The 15654-nt window shown below is 47.6% G+C and overlaps 2 long non-coding RNA genes across 3 annotated transcripts in view; one reads left to right on the forward strand and one right to left on the reverse strand.

Annotated features, from left to right (window-relative positions):
• The window catches only part of LOC123605885, a 150939-nt gene extending 141171 nt beyond the window's left edge, over positions 1–9768 (reverse strand). The window contains exons 1-2 of the long non-coding RNA XR_006715979.1: positions 9060–9768; positions 599–1458 (exon numbers count right to left, since the gene is read on the reverse strand). This is a non-coding gene — a long non-coding RNA (uncharacterized LOC123605885). The remainder of the gene's footprint in view (positions 1–598; positions 1459–9059) is intronic.
• The window catches only part of LOC123605884, a 64515-nt gene that overhangs the window by 4430 nt on the left and 44431 nt on the right, over positions 1–15654 (forward strand). The gene's annotated exons all lie outside the window — the stretch shown is intronic.

Below are 15654 nucleotides of genomic sequence, written 5' to 3' on the forward strand. Positions count from 1 at the left end.
CTGGGGGTGATAACTGTATTCTACCCAGAAACATGCCGCGCAGCTGTCTCTCAGTTTCCAAGGCCAAGGGTGGCCACAATTTGAATCTCCGCCCCCTGCCACCTTCCCTGTTAAGCCTCAGCATGGAAGCCTCCTCTCCTGCACCCCTCGGCTTAGTGTCTGTGTTTGAGCACATCAGATGCCGCAAGGCACTGGGGAGAAGGGCAGCCAGTCACAGCCCAAAGCACCCTCCCTCCCTCCCTCCCTCCCAATAACTATCATAAACTTCAGAGTTGCCAGGGCAGAGAGGAGAGGGAGTGCGCTGGGGTTGGTGAGGCACCATCAAAATCTCAATACTTTACAATAGGAGAGTCGAAAGAATTTGCTGATGGATCAACATAGAGTCTACAAGAAGAGACTTTTAAGACTTGGAGCCTGAGCGCAGAGGAAGCTAGTTGTCACTAACAAGGTGGGGAAGACTGAAGAGCAGGTTCATGGAGAAACAGCGGGACCTGTGAGGTTTGAGAGGCCTATGAAGTATCCCAGGTGTATTAGTTTTCTATTGTATTGTAACAAGTTACCACAAATTTAGCAGTTAGAAATGACACCATCAACTCACCATTCCGTAGGTCACAGTCCGGGTAAACTCAGATGTTTTTGCTGCTCAGGGTATCAGAAATTTGAAGTCAAGGTGCTCACTGGACCCAGTTCTTGTCTGAGGCTCTAAGGAAGAAGCCATGTGCAAGTTCATGTTCATCGTTGAGAGAATTCAAGTCCTTGCTATTGTGGGTCTGAAGCCCCTGGTTCTTTGCTGGACACGAGTTGATGGCTACTCAGCTTCTAGAAGCTGCCTGCGTGTCTTGCCATGGGGCTTCCTCCATCTTCGAGCCAGAAAGGGTGGGCCAAACCCTCCAGCTTTGAACCTCTCACATGCTCTTCTGTCACCAGCCAGACAAAAACTCTGCCTTTAAAGGGATCTTGTGATTGGGCCAGACCACCAGGAACATCTCCTTTCTTTAAGGTCAGCTGCATCGTATAATACAATCTAACCAGGGCAGTGCCGTCCATTACATTCTCAGTCCCGATGGAGAGTGCACACCAGGGCAGGAGTGGGGGCAGAAAATCATGGGGGCTTTCTTAGAATCCTGCCTGCCACCCAAATGGAAATGCAGAGGAAGACAGTCTCCTGCAGAAACTTCCAGGGCTGAAGAACAGAGGAGGAGGGGGAGGGGACAAGCCCATCTGGATGTCTTTAACCTCTGGAACTTGAAGCACTCAGGAAAGAAGGCCTGGCCCTTTGAAGCGCCCCACAGAGCCGTGTGTGTGTGCCCCACCATGGGTCTGCCCTGCCAATCCTCCTGCAAGGGCCCCGAGGCATCTTGGCTGCAGTATCCCCGTGTCTGGCAGGTGAGTCAACAGTTGGCTGCTCTCCTGGGCTTTCTTGGAAAGGGCTGTGTTCCAGGTTGGCAGCTGTGCTGGCTGGGAAGGAGGAAAAGAGAAAAGCCAAGTTCTGGGGGCGTTGCTGCCAGGCAGGACACCTGGACCTTTTCCCCCTCGGCCCCTGAGAATGATGGCAAGAAATTTCACTATCACTCCAGGGAAGCCGGAGCCATAATAAAGCAGGGTGGTAAAGCTCTCAGGCAGTGGAATCCAATCAGTGACGTAGTCTCACAATTGCACCATCCGTAAAATGGGGATAGTTGCTAGTAGCTTCCACAAAGGGGCTTGTGACAATTAAACAGCATGGTATCTGTAAATCATTGACCACAGTGGTTGGCATATAGGAAGTACTGACAAAAGCCCACACAAAAAATACTATTAACAAAGGGGAAAGGAATGGCAGATGGAGGCTATCCAACGAGAAGGGATTAAAAGGAGGAAGGGATCAGATAAAGAGGTCAAGGGGACAGCTAACCCCTTTGATAAGAAACTTTCATAATATTGGAATGCAAGTTAGTTGTTTCTATAAAGACTTATGAATATACAAAGGACAGCTGGTACACCCCAAGGCATGATGGATTTTGATTGAGCCACACAGTAAATCTGGATATGATGTTTCCAAGGCTCCTAGGTAGCCAGATAGGGCTTCTACTTCCAGTAGAAATTCAGGAGGGAAGAGAGGGACAAGCAAGGGGCAGACTATTATGTTGGTATGTTGCATGCCACATTTGATTGCAAGTAACAGACGTCCACACGAGCTTAGTGGGGTGGGGTGACATATATGAGGCATCAACTGTGGCTTCACCCTACACTTCTGTATGCACTAGATTTCCTTGCTGCATCCTGAGGACTTCATTTCCTACCTCCAGCCCAATCCAACTCAGCCAGAATTGAGTGGGTTATTCCATAAGGAACCAAGCAAAGGCCTTATACTCAGGGCAGCACAGTGGGAAAATGAAGATCACAGCCTCCGCCAGCTTTGTTCCAAAACACTGAGAGTTCCTTGAGTTGACATCGAGGCATTTCTCTTACCTGACAAAGACCACCAAACCCTATCTATCATCCAGTTTGCAGGGATGTGTCCCAGGGACAACACCTTTTCCCATCCAACGGCCAGGACTAAAGCTTCCCAGGACAGAGGGGCCCACAGAGACCTCTAGGTCCACTGAGAGCAGACAGCGGCATAAAAATAAGGCCTCACCCCTGACCAAGGTGGATAAGCTGGAAATAGTTCCCCCCTGAGTGGCAACTTCGAACATGCTCATTCTGAGGCATGACACACACCCTGTGGACAGACACCCAACAAGAGGAAATCAAGGAAGCCAGTCCCTGCCACTGCCTGGTTGTCAGCTCCTTCCCCTTGTCCCTTTACAGACTGGCCTGTTCTCTCTGTCTGCCAGCTTAAGAAAGTGCACGTGGCATTGGGGTCCCTGCCTCATCCTGGCTCTACATGATCTCTTGGTTCAAGCGCTGAGAACTATCTAACTAGAGTTGTATGTCTCTCAGTTCACATGTTTGAAAGGCAGAAGCTGGTTTGAGCCTATGGATTGATATTGGTTCAGTTTGCCTTGGATCCAGTTAGTGGTGAGGGGTAGAGTATGGGGGTCACATGGTATAGGCATGGCTGCCTCTTTCTTCCAGTGGGGTTGTGGGTGACTAGATACTCAGAAGGGAGACAGGGTGTGGCAAGTACCCCAAATGTAGCCACCACAAATAGCCCCAACCTAATTTAGATTTCATCAATTCTGATACATCATTACAGAGTTCTTGAAATCTAATCCATTCCAGAACACTTCCAGATGAGCCAGAAGGGAATGCATCTTTGTATCCTCTCTTTCTTCCAGAATCAATTTTTTGGTATTATTTCGAAACTAGATATGCAGAAATCCCATCCTGCAAAACACAATCTCTTGTGGTTAATTGAATGATTATCTCCCATTTTTTTTCTTTTCAACAAGTCTCAGTTTTCATAGGTGGGCTTGTTGAATGTGGGGTACACCCACATGGATATTTCTGTGGCAAGAGGGCATCATGGAAGAAGCCACTTAATTACAGCAGAGTTAATGGCCTTGTCCGGGTTAGTAGTAAAACCAAGTGCCACTTGCTGAGCCTTTAACTCTTCATTAACTCAAATCCCAGTTGTAACTTTCTGCTAGGGCCCGGAGTTCTGACTTTGCTTAATCCACTAGATAGAAGTAGAGCAACAGGAGAGGCTGTAAATACTCTGTCAGGGCATGAAGAATAACAACAATAAGGCATTCATATTAGGAGAGGAGATTCATTCATCACGGTTTGTTTACCCTCTCAACAACCCAGTAGATTTGCTGTGGCTGTCTCTGGGGAAGCAGCTGGTGTAAGGAAATCAGATTGCAGAGCAAAGAATGTGAGCTCTGCAGTCACATGCGCCTCATTTCACATCCTGGCCAAGGCCCTTCACTTCTGGGATGGGGCAAACCTGGATGGCAACTCTGATTGGTCAGTTCCCATACCCTGACCCTAGTGAGAGAGCTTGAATGGCAACCTGCTTCTTTTGTCCTCAGTTTTGCTTCTACAAAATGGGGGAATGATAATATTGACTTCATAGGGTGATTGTGAAGCTTACATAGGATCACATATATGAAAGCCCCTTGTATCTACTAGGTACTTATTATGTTTGCTTCTTTTGCATTATAACAGACTTCTTCCAGGTTTGAGCTAATTCTCTATTAAGGTTTCATGACTGACCAAGACAGAACAAGGAGAGCTAATGGGGATGGGGCCCCTGGGTGGCTCAGTCAGTTGAATGTCCGACTTCAGCTCAGGTCATGATTTCAGTTTGTGAGTTGGAGCCCCGCATTGGGCACTGTGCTGACAGAGCCTGGAGCGTCCTTCGGATTCTGTGTCTCCCTCTCTCTCTCTGCCCCTCTCCCACTCTCTCTCTCTCTCTCAAAAATGAATAAATGTTAAAAAAAAAAAAGAGAAAGAGAGAGAGAGAGAGAGAAGGGGGGAAAGCCAGACTTAAATCATTCTTGTGAGAAAAAAAAGTCTCTCTCAGGTAGATCCTACCTCAGGCTTGAATTTCATCCTCTTTTCCAGACCCTTCTATTGATGTGGCAAAAGTTACTCACTGTCCCCTAACATTACACTCCCCTAATTCTGTAATAATACATTTCCCACAGACACACGAAGTTTAAGTTGAACATACAGCCAATGAGAGAGAGAGAGAGAGAGAGAGAGAGAGAGAGAGAGACTACATTTCTGAGTATCCCTTGCAGATGGCCATATGACAAAGTTTTCACCAATGGGATGTGAGAGGAAGTGAAGTTTGCAATTACTGAGCCTGACTGAGCTTCTCTTTTCCCTTTCCTACTAGCTAGAATGTGTATAAGGAGCTGGTCAACTGACCTTGGCCACATAGATGAAGACAACCCTCTGAGCAACAAGATAGAAGGAGCCTGGGTCTCTGGACAGCCCCATGCAACAGAGCTGTCTGGGACCATCTACCTACCTCCAGTCTGTTGCATGAGAAAGAAACATACTTCTGTTTGGTTACAAACACTCTCTTGGGGGAGTGGTCTCTTATTACATCAATTCACTCCACTCCCTAATTCACAATCTACTCCCTAACTAAAAATCCACCTTACCTGATTGGAATTCATCTTTAGAGCTTGCCTTGAGCAAGAATGGCCTGGAGCCAAGATCTCACCTACACTTTAGGGTAGATCAGACTTCATAATCTGGCTACTTGTAAACCAGATCCATCCCACAGACATGCTTTGGTTGATTCTTACGATGTATTTTAAAATTTTAGATCTGTTGTTGCAGCATCTGGGTGGCTCAGTTGGTTAAGCATCGAACTCTTGATTTCGGCTCAGGTCATGATCTCATGGTTTGTGAGACTGAGCCCCATGTCTGCCTGCTTAGGATTCTCTAATTCTGTCCCTCCCCTGCTCACGCTCCCTCTCTCTCTCTCAAAATAAATAAACACTTTTAATTATTAAAAATTTTAGATTTATTGTCAGCATTTATGAAATTGAGAACTTTCACCAAGAACCCTAAATGTTCAGCTTTTCTTGAGAAATCAGAAGGTCTGGCAACCCCGGGCCACATTCTTGCTTAGAAAAATTCAGGCGCTAGCTTGCTTCAGTTCATCATGGTCAATGCCTGTCAGAGTCTTGACGGTTTGGGGCCTGATACCTGATTTCTAACACCCAAAACCTATGTCCCTTTGCCTAAGTGCTTTCTCTGGCCCCCTGGAGCCCGCCTAGCCAGAGAGGCTAGAGACTGAAGGTACTACCACCCCCAAAAGACTCCAATCAACCACCGATGGGAGTTGATGTATAAATATCACAGCTCCCCATTCCTCAGATGGGATAGCTGGAGGGCACCTTTCCATTGGCCCCTAGAGTTTGAGTCCCAGCGTTCCAGAGTGGTAAGTCACTCCATAATGCACCTTTTATTGACTGGCTGCCTTCCCTTCCCTATCCCAGTTCCCAGGTCTCTCCCAACACTTCCCAGAATCACCTTCCAAATAAACAGCTTGCACTCAAATCCTACTCTCAGAATCTGCTTTCTGGGGCAGCCTGAGTCACCAGTGCCCTTAGTTTCCATGTGATAGTTAGCATTTAGCACCATGCTGCACTGTGATTTTTCTCCTGGTGAAGAAATATTTATCTGTGTTTGATCTTTATTAAAAGTGAAAAGAAAAGGGAAAGATGGTTCCAGAAGCCAATGTTTTTCAGAAAAGAATAGGTGAGAGTCTATCTCTGTGGAAGTAAAGAATATTCCTGAATGTTTAACATGCAAATACTGGCCTGCTTCCTTCACTGACGTTATCTGCCTGACCCTCAGACGGTCATGTTTGTGATCCCTGCTTTACAGCCCTGAAAACTCTTGTTAAAATTCAGGAGTCATTAACCCCTGACTTTGAATGGGGCTCTGAGATTAGCTAAGTGGCCGCGTGGGAGCATATTGAGGGAAGAGGGAGGGAGATATCTAAGTTTCAAGGACTGAAGTTTAGAGGAAGGGCCAAAGGAAACCCTGGCACTTCAGCCAGGCAAGGTGGGCTCAATGTGGCATCAGGGTAGGAAGCCTGAAGAGAGCCGAAGTCTTTCCTGAGCCTGTGAAAAATCCCTTCCACCACAGCATCCAAGAGGCTGTATCCACACCCTCCACCAGAACTTGGCTCTCTTTATTCAAAAACAACTTTTTTTTTTTTTGAGAGAAAGAGTACAAGTGGGGGAGGGGGGTGGAGGGAGAATTCCAAGCAGGCTCCACGCTCAGCATGGAGCCCGATGCAAGGCTTGATCTCACAACCCTGGGATCATGACCTGAACCGAAATCAAGAGTTGGATGTTCACCCAACTGAGCCACCCAGGTGCCCCTCCAACACAACTTCTGGGTGTGTCTCCTGATTTTGCATGAGTTCCAGATGGGTGGTAGCTATCCCTATTCTACTCGTTTTTCCCAGCACCTGACAGAGGGCTCGCCATACTATGGGCACCTAATAAGGTTTGTCTTAAATTTCTGTGAACCAGCTTGACCCTAGATTGAGTGATCAGAAGTGCTATATAAGCCAGGGGCACTGTGATTCAATGTGCATTTCTCTGTTGGAGAGCTGAAAAGGTTTTTTGGCTGCTCTGTAGTGATAAAGACTGAACTAGCTAGGCCCACACTATTTAAACCCAGGAACATGGGCTTTTTGGAAAACTAGCTATCTCTTACCTAGTTTGCAATCAACAGGATTAAGAACGTGGAGAGTCAGACTGTCCAGGTTCAAATCCCAGTTCCCCTACTTACTTATTAGCTGTGTGACTGTGGGCAAGTCACTCAATTTCTCTGTGCCTCCATAAAAAATCGAAATTAAATGAGCTAATGCATGTAGAGTGCTTTGGACTGTGCCTGCACAGAGGAAGCACTTAAAATATGTTAGCTATAATTGGCTCTGATTGGAGACAACAGGATCCTGGCTAAAAAGAAAGCCAGGATAGAAAATTATCTAAAGGAATATTCTAGTTCTAGCAAAGCCCTAAAGCTAGACATTAGGCACAAAGAATCCACATGTTCCAGAGCAGGGCTTCTGACCTTTCCTGTGTTGGCATCTATTCAAGTGATGCTCCCTTTTTAGAATAATGGTTTGTATTTATTTATTTATTTATTCATTCATTCATTCATTCACTCTAATGTTTATTCATTTTTGAGAGAGAGAGCATGAGATGCGGCGGGGCAGAGAGAGAGGGAGACATAGAATCTGAAGCAGGCTCTAGACTCCCAGCTGTCAGCGCAGAGCCTGACACAGGGCTCAAACCCACGATCCGTGAGATCATGACCTGAGCCGAAGTCAGAGGCTTAACCAACTGAGACACCCAGGCACCCCAGAATAATCGTTTGTAAATGCACAAAATAAAATACATAGGATTACAGAGAAAGTCAGTTTTATGGCTATCAAAATACTAAACAAATTTATGATACAGTATTAGCCGTGCTCTGTTACTAACACATTAGAAAATAAGATCCAGCAGTGGGTCTAATTACTACTGTAATTTTTAAATAGAGATGAGCACAAAATGTCATTTTCACATATCAATGTATTTCAATGTAATGACAAAGTCATAGGCACTACTAATATAATTGTGAACAGAAAGAAATGCCAACCTTCATTTCCAGATTAGCAAATGTAAAAAATAAAGCTTTTCCCAATACAAGAGGAACCTCTTTCCTAAGAAGAGCCAGAAAGAGCCCAGAAGTGCATCCAGGCATATTAAAAGATGCCCAAATTGGCTAATATTCCTTCCTTCCTTCCATCCTCCCTCCCTTCCTTCCTTCCATCCTCCCTCCCTTCCATCCTTCCTTCCTTCCTTCCTTCCTTCCATCCTTCCTTCCTTCCTTCCTTCCATCCTTCCTTCCTTCCTTCCTTCCTTCCTTCCTTCCTTCCATCCTTCCTTCCTCCCTCCCTTCCTTCCATCCATCCTTCCTTCCTTCCTCCCTCCCTTCCATCCTTCCTTCCTTCCTCCCTCCTTCCTCCCTTCCTTCCTTCCTTCCTTCCTTCCATCCTCCCTTCCTCCCTCCCTTCCTTCCATCCTCCCTTCCTCCCTCCCTTCCTTCCTTCCTTCCTTCTCTCCACCTTGTACAAACAGATATGGGGAATCCAAGAAGGACTGTGACTTCTGGAGGAGGGGAGTGTGTCTCCTTCATCAAGCCAAGGGAAGAACGCTCCAACAGAGTAGCTTATAGAGATTGAGGGTGCTCTCAAGGGGAGCCAGGGGCCTCATTTCCTGGTTGGAGACCCATGAACAACAGCCATTTCAGACCTATTCAAGAAGGGCCGGGAGATAACTGGAGAGAGTGAGGTGGAGAAAGGGTGCAGTCAACCCTCCTACCACTAAGGGTGACAAGGCAGGGAACCTCCTTTGGTGAAGAGGACCCCACAGACTTGAGTCTCAACCAGGAAGGTGGCCCCCAGGCAAGAAGACCCCAGAAGCTAGTGGCTGGGGGCAGAGGGGGGTGTTCCTGATGAAGGGGAAGGAGGAGGAGGTCAAGCAAAGGTGGTTCTCCAATGTTGGGGCCCTGCACATTGAGGAGAAGCCCCCCACATCCCTCTCTGCCCACACACCCCCAAATGCACTTCAAAAAAGTCACAAATGGAGTCATTTGGAGCTCACCATGAGTGCAGACGAACCAGTATTCGCTGAGGGAGGATTCGCGCAGTTCTGGTTGAGTAAAAACAAACGTGTTCCTTTTCTCCAGCCCCTTTTTTCTGTCCCAGCACACAGGGCTGCCGCATACTCCATGCAACACCCTCACATCATCTTCTGTGTGCAGGCCATCCCAGGGCTGTGCCACAGTGTCAGTGATGTTCCTGGGGGTTGCCTGAGGAGAGAGGAGGGGAGAAAGAAGGGGGAGGAGGAGAAGGGATCCTTCAGACAGACCAAGCTCTCTCTTCACTTCAAACCCCTCGGGCCGAGTCAAACCTGTGCAGGGCAGAGGGAGGAAATGAAACTAGAGATAAAACTGGACCTTTCTATATCCAAATAGAGCAGCAACCTATGGGATCCACTCAGCATGTCATCAGGGGACGTGGGGAGGAGACAGATGCAATTCACGTCCGTGCCTCATCATCTTCAGACGTGTCAATACATGGAGTAGTGTGCCTTTCATTACTTTTGCAATTCAGACACCACCCAAATGCAGTCATGGGCCCTGGGAGTCACAGGGAGATGCATTCCTTTCTTATCTGAAAACATCAACACCCTCCTCTCAGTAGACTGATCCCCAGAGATGGAAACACACTGTAGAACTGCCTGGCTGAACGTCCCTTTCTTACTGGGGACCCAACAGTCCCTCCCATAGGGGCCCCAACTGGCTTGGGCCTGCCCCGAAGGCAGCAAAACACCTTCATAATCAGAGGCTTAAAAAGAAGATGAAAAGGAGCACCTGGGTGGCTCAGTTGGTTAAGCGTCTGACTTCTTCTCAGGTCATGATCTCATGGTTTGTGGGTTCAAGCCCCCTGTTGGGCTCTTTGCTGATAGCTCAGAGTCTGGAGCCTGCTTTGGATTCTATGTCTCCTTCTCTCTCTGCCCCTACCCTGCTCATGCTCTCTCTCTCTCTCTCTCTCAAAAATACATAAACATTAAAAAAAAAAAAAAGGGAAAATGAAGGAGTCCACTCCTCAAGGAGACAATTCCAGCTCCGAGGAGTCTCGAATGTGTAATTGTCTGTAGAAAACTTCTGTGGCACATGAGCTCTGATGGAACGTTCAACGGCTGTTTCTAAGGTCTAGCACTAACCACACTTTTCTCCAAAGCCAGGAGAGGCTGCTTAGGTGCCCAGGCACCAACAGAAGTTCAAGGAAGTTAATTTTCCCAGGGACAACCCTCCAGTGGGGGCGGGGAGTGGCAGTCAGTCTCCTCTCCCTCCAGTGGGACAATGCAAAGTACATTCCATGTCTATGGTTCCCTGCACATTACCCAGTGGGTAACCAGAAAATAAGGCATGTTCTCAGCTCTTCTCCCTTCTCTCTCTCATTGCCCCCTCATTCCTGCTTCCTGGATCACTTCCCAAACAAACTGCTGTACCCATGCCCTTAGCTCACGGTCAGCTTTTGGAGGAACCCAAAAAGCTTAAGACAGTAATCCTCCCTATAGCTGAAAAAAAATCAGGCTTCCTTAAAGGGTCCCCCACACACCTGCATGGCTTCAGGGCTGAGGAAATGCAAGTCACCGGAAAAAAGCCAAGGAGTGGGGGTGGAGAAGAATCATGGCAGGTGAGGAAAATCATTTAGAAATTATAAAATTAAGTAGCTTTAAAAAGAGAAACCTGGTTGGGAAATTACTGGAAGAGCACAAATTGAAAAATGTGCTCAAGACAGTTGAGAATCTGTCAACTGACAAGAGACGGCTTTGTGAAGAAAACGAACCAGAGCAGGGTGTCAGGCAGACAGATTGGCCCAATTAAGGGCAGAGAGGCTGGGGAGAAGGAGTGAGTTATCGCGTGGCCTCTGGGGGGTCTAGAAAAGCTATTCCCAGCAGAATAGATGGGCCCAGACAGGAGGCTGGTGAGAGCCTCTGGGGTGTCTGCGTGCTCCTTCCCCACTGTCAGGAGACCATGAATGAACAGGGACAAGATGCTGTGTCTCCATGTCCTTTGAGACTGGACCGCTGATAGCGTAAGATTCTCTGGAATAAAAGGGGACGGGGTGGGTACTCTATGGGAAGCCCCTCTTGGAGATCCGTTCATTCAACAAGTATTCATTGAGTCTGTTGATGTGTGGTGCTGCAGCCTGTTACGGATGGCGTTCCTGCCCCAGGAACTTTGCAGTACTTCAGGAAAAGGAAGCATCAAATTCTTGGGCTAATATTCACTACACGGCGAGGGCTAGTCTAGATGCTTTGTCTCCTCATTTAACGTTCACAGAAACCTAGGAGGTAGGAACCACATGATCATTATTTCAGAGATGAGGAAACATAAACACAGAAAGGTTAGGAAAATGGGCCAAGGTGACAACACTGGTAAGGAGTAGAGCCAGAACCCAGAGCCAGACAGTCCAGCTCTCAAGTCTGCACACTGACCCACTACAGTTTAGTCTCTCCTATATTAAAGGATCTGACAAGTTCCGCAGGAGGATCAGCTACATAATGTGACAATGCAAAGCCCTAGTTGGTGGTGGGGAAGCTAATCTCCTCTTCCCATGGCGTCCCAACACAGAGCAGTTGGGTGATCCCCAAGGAATTACAACCTCCTTGGTACCTGGGTCAGAAGTAGGCCCCCACCAGGTTTCCTGCTAAATGTGTCATGGTGCTTCCAGCCCAGCACTGGGATAGCTGCCTCCTTTCCCTGCCCTGTGACATCACAAGATGGGCACTGACCCTAGCCCTCCCTTCACACATGCCCAGGCCTCTGCGGGGGGCAGAGGGTGGCAGCAGAATTGGGTCTCCCTCCCCTGCCCCCTGCCAATGCCAACCAGTCACAGTCCTGAGCTCCATGATCTGGGTACCCTGATGACATGGTTACTGGGCAGGGCAGAGAACGGGGAGCCAGGGGAGGGAAGACGGCAGCTACAAGCTCACCATTTAGGAGACAGTAAGAGGCACACTCTTGAAAGTTGAGACGCCAAGCCTCCGGCACATGCTCTATTGTCCCCTCAAACTTCACTTACAAAACACAACTTCAAAGATAAAATTATGAAGAATTTCAAGACCGCAGCTGCAGGGCACGAAACCCCAAATGTAAGAAGCCTGTGTGGCTGCTCTGGCAGCACAGCCATGCTCTGGCCCTGCCTGGAGTCATGGGAAATGGAAAACAGTTGGACTGTTCCAATACAGTCCTCCACACTCACTTCGGCACAGAATCCCCTTTGAGGTTAACAGCCCTTAGTGCTAGTGTTCATGGACCTCCCTCTTAAAATGCTACATCACTTCACTCAAACCTCGTAATAGCCACGTGGGTCAGGGAAAGTCAGGGTTGTCACCATTCTTCCGAGAGGGAGAAACTGAGTCACAGAGAGGCAAGTGTTTTTCTTGAAATATGATAGGTATTGGTAGGTATGGTAGGTGTTACAGTAGGTAAGAGGCAGGGTCAGCTCTCAAAACCAAACATCCAGCCTCCAGGTCCTGTGCTCTCTCCCTGCAATGCACCAGCCTTCCCAACCCTCCAAGATGCTTTTCACATCCCCTGTTTGTCACTCAGGAGAAGGCCGTAATGCTGGCAGGTTGCCATCCTGAAGCTAGTATTTATTAGGAAATCTCCAGGCATGCCAGGAAATTACAGGCCAGCAAATTAGTTTAGTCATTTCACTAGTTGAAGGAGCTCTTCGCAAGCTCTGTAAAAAGCTTTTTCAAGAACAAGTTGTTAGAAGGGGTGTTTTGGTGCCTTAAAGACACCATGTTATCTTGGGCATCCAAAGACCTCCTTGAGGAAGAGAATTCCCATCAGACTAAGAAGAAACTTTAATGACCTTGAAAAATACCACACCACAGGGGCACCTGGGTGGCTCAGTCAGTTGGGGGTCTGACTTCAGCTCAGGTCACGATCTCGTGGTTCATGAGTTCAAGCCCTGCATCGGGCTCTGTGCTGACAGCTCGGAGCCTGGAGCCTGCTTCAGATTCTGTGTTTCCCTCTCTCTGTTTCTCCCCCACTCGTACTCTGTCTTTCTCTCTCTCAAAAATAAATAAAGCTTAAAATTTTTTTTGAAAAAAAACACCACACCACAGATGTGGCAGCCAGGCTTCAAGATGGCCCCCAATGTTCCCTGCCTCCCAGTATTCACAACTTTGGGCACCCTCTCCCACCCTGAACAGGGATGAACTATATAATCAGAAGAATATTGCAGAAATGACATTTGTGACTTCAAAGATGAGGCCCTAAGACTATTGCTTCCATCTTCCTCTCTCTTGGATCACTCAATCTGGGGGAAGCCAGCTGCCATATCATGAGGACACTCAAGCAGCTCTGTGGGGAGGACCTAAAGTCTTCTTCCAACAGCCACATGAGTAGAGTAGGGCCATCTTGTAAGTGGATCCTCCAGCACCACTCAAGCCTTCAGATGACAGCAGCCCTGGCCACTGGTTTGACTTCTGCTTCACAGAGCACCCTTGAGTTAGAACTGCCCAGCAAAGCTATCCCTGCATCCCTGACCCACAGAAGCCACAAGATAATACATCTCTGGTTGCTTTCAGCTGCTAAGTTTGGGCTTTGTTACGCAGCAATAGATAACTGATACATTTCATTAAAAAGATCATGGTAAATCAGCTGCTCTGAAGTAGAAGGGGAACGAATTTCTTGAGTTGGATATAAACATAGTCACATCCTTCAGGTCATTTGTTCTCTTCTTGCTGCCACCATCACTTCAAGAAAGCCCCAAGGGACACAGCAGTCACAAATTTCGGAGGAGAAGGAGAGGTAGGGAAGGGGGACTCAGGTCACTATCTGAGGCTTCTACACAGGATCACTAAGGTGGCACATGGCCCTCTGTGGAGCCACATGAGGCCACCCCCCACCCCCCACACACAGGTAAGAAGCAGTATATACTCTAGTAATGTATCTTACAGCTATGAATTGTTACCAGAACAAATATCCCAGTGAGTGATTACTGAGCACTTTGCATGCTGAGCACTTTACATTTGCTTTTAGCGCTTCAGCTAAATTAGTACTCACAATAACCTAGTAACGTCATGCATTGGGCACAACACATCCATTGTGAGTGACAAAACCCAACTCAAACTGGCATAAGCCAGAATGGGCATTGATGGATTCATTAACTGAGAAGTGCAAGGGGTGTCCTAGGCTTCAGGGACTGTTGTATCTAGGGTATGGAGTTCTTTCTTTCTCTTATTCTCCCCTTCCACCCCTTATTCTCTCTCTCCTTCTCTTCCTCCCCTAGTCATCTCCCTGATTTTTGTTCCCCCAGGAAACTTGGACACCAGTAGCTCAAGCTTATGCTCTAATAATCTAAAACCAAGAGAGGCTCTCTTTGCCAACAGCCCCATATCAGATCCCATGGCAGGTCTCTGATTGGCCCTACTTAGGCCACTTCTTTATGCCGATCCCTGGGGACAGGGCCATGGGGCACAATGATTAGTTAGGCCTGGAACACGTGTCCAATGGGTAGATGGGGCACAGTAATTGCCAGTCCCACCAGAACCACATGCAATGGCAATTTCCTACTTAGCATGAAAAAGGGATGATAGGCAGACAAGAAACACATTTATGATGATGATGATCATCATCATCATCACTTTACAGATGAGGAAACAGGCTCAGAACAGCTGCAAACCCCTGCCTGGGGTCTCATAGCTGGTAAACAGCAAAGGCATATCTGGCTGACTCCAAGGCCAAAGTTCTTAGCCATGCTCCTTCCACCTTCCTCATCCCACAGGGTCCTCTGACCCATACAGGAGATCTGCAGGCAAGATGATCTCCCTTGCAGAAGCCAGAGCAGTTACCTGATGCCAATCTAGGCCCTAGGATTAATTCTGCATCTGACACAATCTGCTTTTTCCCAGCCTACCTAGTTCACCTGGGGCTAGAGAAGGCTCACCCAAAGTATCTCCTGTCCTGACCTTGACTGCATCAACAGCCAAACTGACTGTGACCGTCTCTGCCTCCAGATGAAACTATTCTATAATATCCCCTTGCTTTTGGAGTAAAGATCCAAACTCTCACCTCAGATAAGAGCTTTGAACATCTGACCCCTGTCAACCTCTGGCTCATTTTTTCCACTCCCTGTCTCAGCCACACTATTCCTGTCAAATTCTGTGAAAGTGCCCTTCTTCCTCCCACCCCAAGACCTTTGCATATTCTGTTCCCTCTACTTGGTGTGTTCATTTCTCTTCTCTCTGCCTAGAAAACTCATCCTTCACATTGGCTCCTCAAGGAAGCCTCCACGCCTCCATTGCTGGGGTCACTTCCTCTGCCTAGGTCCCCATGGGAGTCCAGAGCTTTCATTGAAGTCATGAGAATACATTCATGTGGGATCTGTAGTGAAAATCTGGCTCTCACACCAGACTGTAAACTCATCAGAGCAAGGATAATGTCCCTGTTTCTATTCATTATGTCTAGCACTTAGCCCAGGGCTTGACCCAAAATAGACCCTTAGAAAGCATTTGTTGAATAAATGAAAGGAAGGAAGGAAGGAAGGATGGAAGGAAGGAAGGAAGGAAAAAGGAGAGTGGGGAAGGAAGGGAGGGAGGAAGGAAGGGAGGGAGGAAGGAAGGAAAAAAGAGAGTGGGGAAGGAAGGGAGGAAGGAAGGGAGGGAGGGA

The sequence above is a fragment of the Leopardus geoffroyi genome, chromosome A2 (assembly GCF_018350155.1).
Source record: "Leopardus geoffroyi isolate Oge1 chromosome A2, O.geoffroyi_Oge1_pat1.0, whole genome shotgun sequence".
In the NCBI taxonomy this organism is placed as follows: domain Eukaryota; kingdom Metazoa; phylum Chordata; class Mammalia; order Carnivora; family Felidae; genus Leopardus; species Leopardus geoffroyi.